The sequence below is a fragment of the Petromyzon marinus genome, chromosome 50, assembly GCF_048934315.1.
Source record: "Petromyzon marinus isolate PM22_M1 ecotype Great Lakes invasive population chromosome 50, UKy_Petmar_22M1.pri1.0, whole genome shotgun sequence".
In the NCBI taxonomy this organism is placed as follows: domain Eukaryota; kingdom Metazoa; phylum Chordata; class Hyperoartia; order Petromyzontiformes; family Petromyzontidae; genus Petromyzon; species Petromyzon marinus.
In genome coordinates this window covers 6,177,368-6,183,367 of record NC_133716.1, presented here as the reverse complement: position 1 = coordinate 6,183,367, position 6,000 = coordinate 6,177,368, and the positions used below count along the sequence as shown (strand labels likewise).

At 44.1% G+C, this 6,000-nt stretch overlaps 1 protein-coding gene across 2 annotated transcripts in view; it reads left to right on the top strand.

The window, feature by feature from the left end:
* Positions 1-2,466: 2,466 nt before the first annotated feature.
* Positions 2,467-6,000, top strand: part of ABL1 (ABL proto-oncogene 1, non-receptor tyrosine kinase) — a 90,835-nt gene continuing 87,301 nt past the window's right edge. The window contains exon 1 of one of the 2 annotated variants that reach the window (XM_032973202.2): positions 2,467-2,871. The gene's annotated coding sequence lies outside the window, so the exon portion shown is untranslated. Of the gene's footprint in view, positions 2,876-6,000 lie in introns of both variants that reach the window. The other variant, XM_076074838.1, reaches the window with a different exon arrangement.

Genomic DNA, 6,000 nt, shown 5'->3' with positions numbered 1-6,000 from the left:
GTTTGATGATGATATAAACATAAACTTCGGTTGGCTACGTACGGTGCGAAAAAAGTTAAACATACATACAGAATGGCAGGGCGCGCAGCAGTGGATTTGCAAATGATGAAAATTAAAACTTGTAAACACAATTGTTCAATAGAACCACAAGGTGGCGCCCGTCGTCCAGAGCGTGTGTGAGGGATCCGCGTATATTCTGTATTGTTTTCAACCATACAATTTAATGCGTAAGCAAATTCATAGTGTCTCAATTGTTTCAGCATGTTGGCACAGAATATAGGGGCAGTGGAAACAAGTGACACAAATTGCAGTGGACACCAACAGGCGTTTTGCCCATGGAGTTTGATGATGACGATATAAGCACAAACTTCGGTTTAACACTTAGGCTTTTGCGGCCGATATTAACCATAAGAGGTTTTTGGTTTTACTCTCCAACACACCAGTGTGCTGAAATCGTAATGAATTGGCACGTTTTGTTTACGTGACAAACCTTACGAATTGGCTGTCTGGTGTTGGCGGGTTTAACGACACATTTATATTGACGCGATCTAACCTAAAAACCTCCATTTTAAACAAACTTATTAACAGTGATATAAACTAGGCTAACACTTGTTTGACTACGTCAAAACTATTTTATATAACTTTCTTTGTTGTTGAAATGCCGGCCGAATATGTTTTCCCCTGCAGTGTCATTAATTGTTTTCCCTCCACAACTTTATTGCGATTGTGCTCTTGCAGTATTCTTTCCGGAGACAAAGCAACTCTTGGGATCTCACGCAAAACCGCCCGCGGAAGTGAATATCACAGAACTACCGTGACATTCCTTCATGTGACCTCTGTACCACACAAGCCGAGGGCAAAACTCTCCCACCCGCCCCTTCGACTGACACTTAATCCGATATTGTGAATTCTGAGAGCTGATTTTTTTTTCCCAAAAATAATTGCAGAATCAAGTTTAATTTCATTTTTGCGGTAATTGGTGACCGTTCTCACACTACACTTGAGAACGTAATTAAATCACAGGCTGGCCGAAATTTGGATTCGAAACCTGGTTATGTAGCGGTGCCAGCTCAACGCTCTGACCTTTGATCCCACCCGGTCATCTCTGACCTCTGAACCCATCCACTATTTTTCTCCAATTAAGTTAGGGCATTGTTTACCCAAATTCATTTGAGCGTAATTCTTTCACCCTTTTGATTGACATTTCCTTTGTTCCGTTTGGTTTTGCGTGAGACGATAACGGAATGTCCGGAAGAACACCCATGCATACCAGGGGAGACCACTGCACAACATCACTGAATGTTATTCCATAAAAATGTGATATCGTTTACAGTCTACGCGTTATCGAAAGCATGCCTGGGTGCACGGAATACACATCTATTGTGTTATAGGAATCAGTAGAAGGTTTGCCACGCTATTTGGCTTTAAGGGCACACTTTTTTCTGAATAATTAAGAACAAAAACATCTAATTTTATATTTGAATTCATCTTCATGCTCAGCCATTATCAATCCACTGCTGGATGAAGGCCTCCTCAAGCCTTTGCAATATTTTACGATCCTAAGATTTAATACTTAACCTAACACACGAGCTGAACGCGTCGTTCCGTCTCCTCTAGAGGCACTTAAATGCGTTTCATTCATTGATTGCCAGCGCATTTGAATTCGGCATTCGCTAAATGTCCAGATACAAACTATGGGCACCCCCCCTAAGCTCAAGCACAAAAGCGTTCACTATTGGATGGGGGACAGCCGATATTATTTTAGAATGTTAACATCTTGTGTTGGGAATCAGAAACCCTTCAAAAACCTCCAGATACTGACTTGCATAGCTCTACATTCAAACGCACAGCACGTGTTATGGCTTTGTCTAGATTTTTTTTGGGAGCTACAATTCTTTTGTACATTTGATGTTATTATTTTCTAATCTTATTGCATACTGCACGTGGATTTAGCAACGATGAAAACCTCGAGATTAAAAAAAAAACATCCGTAAAAAAAGTTTGTTATTTTGTTGTTGATCCTAAACTATTCGGGAAGGTCAAATGCGTAAAAATAAAACCAACCATATGTTTCTATTTACAAGCACAGAATCAACTGTATAGTTACGTAAATATTTTCAGCTTGCTATCCCTCTTTGAACATCAGTCGAACTTAGATCAAGACAGTCTTGATGCACGCGCTAAATCGAGTGCTATTGAAATATAGCAGCAGCAACAACAAGAACAGAATCTAAATGAAGTGAACACACGTGGGCCGGCCTGAATGGCTTTGGCCCACTCTTGCTGGTGTTGTTGTCGTCTCATTTTGAACCAAGGAAACACACACAAAAAAACACATCCAAGGCGCGTATTCACATTTGTGTTCTGGCCAAAGCTTTGCGTTGGGGGTAAGGGGGAGGGGGGAGTTCGTAAGCTCTGCCTAGGTTTTTTTTTCTCTCTAGGGGAGGGTTGGAGGATGGACTCTGGGAGGCGAGAGGGCGAGGGAGGGGAGGGGAGGAGAGAGAGAGAGAAGAGAGATTAGCGCTGCTCCGAGTTCAAGAGACGAGTGGAACGATGGTAGCTTTACCGCTCCGACTACCGTCATCATCATCACCATCATCATCACACTTCTCGCTCGGGGAGATGTGTCTCCGCACCCGCTCATGGGATGGTGTAGCAGCGACCGGGAGCCGGGCTAAGCGTCCGGGCTGCGTTTGATTCAAGAGGAATAAGACGACGAAGGATAGCGAAGGGAAGTGAAGAGAGGTTGGTTGGTTGGCGGCGGCGGCGACGGCGGTGGTGTGGAGAGGGTTCGAGATTGAAGGGAGGTCACGAGTGGTCGTGGGGAGACGGAACGCTGGTGGATTCGCAAGCGACTGGGCACGCTTACTGGCACGTACGCATTCGCGTCTCCAGACACACGTGGTGGACTCTCAATCACATCCACTTTAGACGCTACGTACACATGCGCTGTATACACACGCGCACTGCGTCCATACGTGAAACAAACACACTGCATTAATCAGACTGCTTGTTCATGTCGTACGTACACACACACACATGTACAGCGTATGCGCTATGTAACGCACACGTGCCGTACATACATGTAAACACACACTACATTCACACTACTTGCGCATGTGCTGCGTACACAATCCACTACACACATGTAACGTAACACACACTGCATTCACATACTACTTGTACATGTGCTGTGTACACATGCACTACATATATGTAACACACGCGACATTGACATACTACATGTGCATGTGCTATGTACATATACACGCTATGTTCAGATGTACATACATGTAACATACTACATTCAAGCGCTATGACACGCATGGCACATGTATGAATGTAGCGCGTGTAATGTGTGAACAGCATACGCGTGTCAATGTGTTTCATTGTGGTGTAACATGTCAATGTGTGTGTGTAACATACGTTTAACATGACACAGTATACACTACACTACGTGTTTGAACATACGTAGTGTAGTGTATACTGTGTGTGTAGTGCATGTATATAGCATGTATATGAATGCGTGTGAAATGTGTTTAAATGTAGCTTGTGTAACATGCCTTCATTTAGTGTGTGTGTGTAAATATTGTGTGAATGTATGAAACTGTTTCAAAACATTATTTTCTTATTTACACGTTACACAGTAACTCATGCGTACTACATGCACACTACATTCACGCATCACACACTACATTCACACACGTTGACACATGTAAACTGTGTTACACATTACACACACTTCATTCATACATGTAACACACTACACATACATTGACACATGTAAACTGTTGAGACATTACACACTTCATTCATACATGTAACACACTACACACGGACACATGTAAACTGTGTTACACATTACACACACTTCATTCATACATGTAACACACTACACATACATTGACACATGTAAACTGTTGAGACATTACACACTTCATTCATACATGTAACACACTACACACGGACACATGTAAACTGTTTACACATTACACATTTCATTCATACATGTAACACACTACACACACACTGACATGTAAACTGTTTACACATTACACACTTCATTCATACATGTAACACACTACACACACACTGACACGTAAACTGTTCACACATTTACCACTTCATTCATACATGTAACACACTACACACACGGACACATGTAAACTTTTTACACATTACACACTTCATTCATACATGTAACACACTACACACACACTGACACGTAAACTGTTCACGCATTTACCACTTCATTCATACATGTAACACACTACACACACGGACACATGTAAACTTTTTACACATTACACACTTAATTCATACATGTAACACACACACTGACACATGTAAACTGTTTACACATGCTTAAATCACACGCCACTACATTCTAACACACTACATTAAAACACGCCGTTACATGCATTCATATTGTTAAACGCCCGCACTGAGTGTAACACTTTACATGCAGCACATGCAGACACACATGTTAACACACGTACGTTCGTATGCCAATTAATGGAAATTCTGACATGATGTTTAAGCACGCAAGGCTACATTCACACACGTTAAACTACTGTATTTACTATTGCACACACACGCATGCCACATACACTCCTGGGAAGTATAACACTATAATATAACACTCATTATTATTACATACATGTCGTGTGTTAACAACGTATTACGGTCTAACACATACAGCCATACATGTGCAACGCATGTTCACACACGGGAACACATTACTTTGAATGCACGCGTGTGTAGTCACCGCATTCTGTATAACGTGTGAGAATGCACGTGTCATGTATGTTGGAATACATTGCGTGTATGCGTGTGTGTTTGACTTGTATCTTGTGTGTATGTTGTAGCGTGTGTGTTTAATGTTCATTGCAGCCTGTGTGTGAACATCTGAATGTGAGTGGCATGCGCCGTGCCGGCTTTCATAGGTGCCACTAACAGCACTTGCCCCAACAGGCTGTTAAGGCTATACGGGGGATCTTTGTCTTTGTGTGTAGAGTCTACGAACTCGGCGACACGAGTTCGATTCCCACTCACGGCTAACACCAATGACAAGTAACTGAACCGGTCCTGGGCCTCCCTTAGGTCGACTCAGCCTAAGATTATCACGCGCTGTGATGTACAAACATCCCAAAACGTCTGTGAAGCCTACACGGGGTTTGCACACCGCAACAGGTATTCATTTGAGGCTGAGTCGACCTAGGGGAGGCCCCGGAACCGGGTCAGATAATCTTCACCGGTGTTGGCCGTGAGCGGGACTCGAACCCGGGTCGCCGGGTTCGTAGCGCTGCGTAACGAAAACGCCACTAACCGCCTCCCCCCCACACACCACGCACACCATACACACACACACCATACACACTACACACACCACACACACACCATACACACACCACACACACACACTCCACACACACACACACTCCACACACACCATACACACTCCACACACACACACTCCACACACACCACGCACACCATACACACACACACCATACACCTCCACACACCACACACACACCACAAACACACACTCCACACACACCACGCACACCAAACACACACACCACGCACACACCACACACACACACCACACACACTCCACACACACCATACACACACCATACACACACCACACACTCCACCCACACACACCACACACACACACCACACACACACCACACACACACACTCCACACACACCACGCACACCAAACACACACACCACGCACACACCACACACACCACACACACACACTCCACACACACCACGCACACCACACACACACCACACACACCACACACACCATACACACTCCACACACCACAAAAACACACTCCACACACCACACACCACGCACACCATACACACACACACCACACACACACACACCACACACACTCCACACACACATACCACACACACTCCACACACATATGAACGCACACACACACCACCCACACACACCACACACACAGACA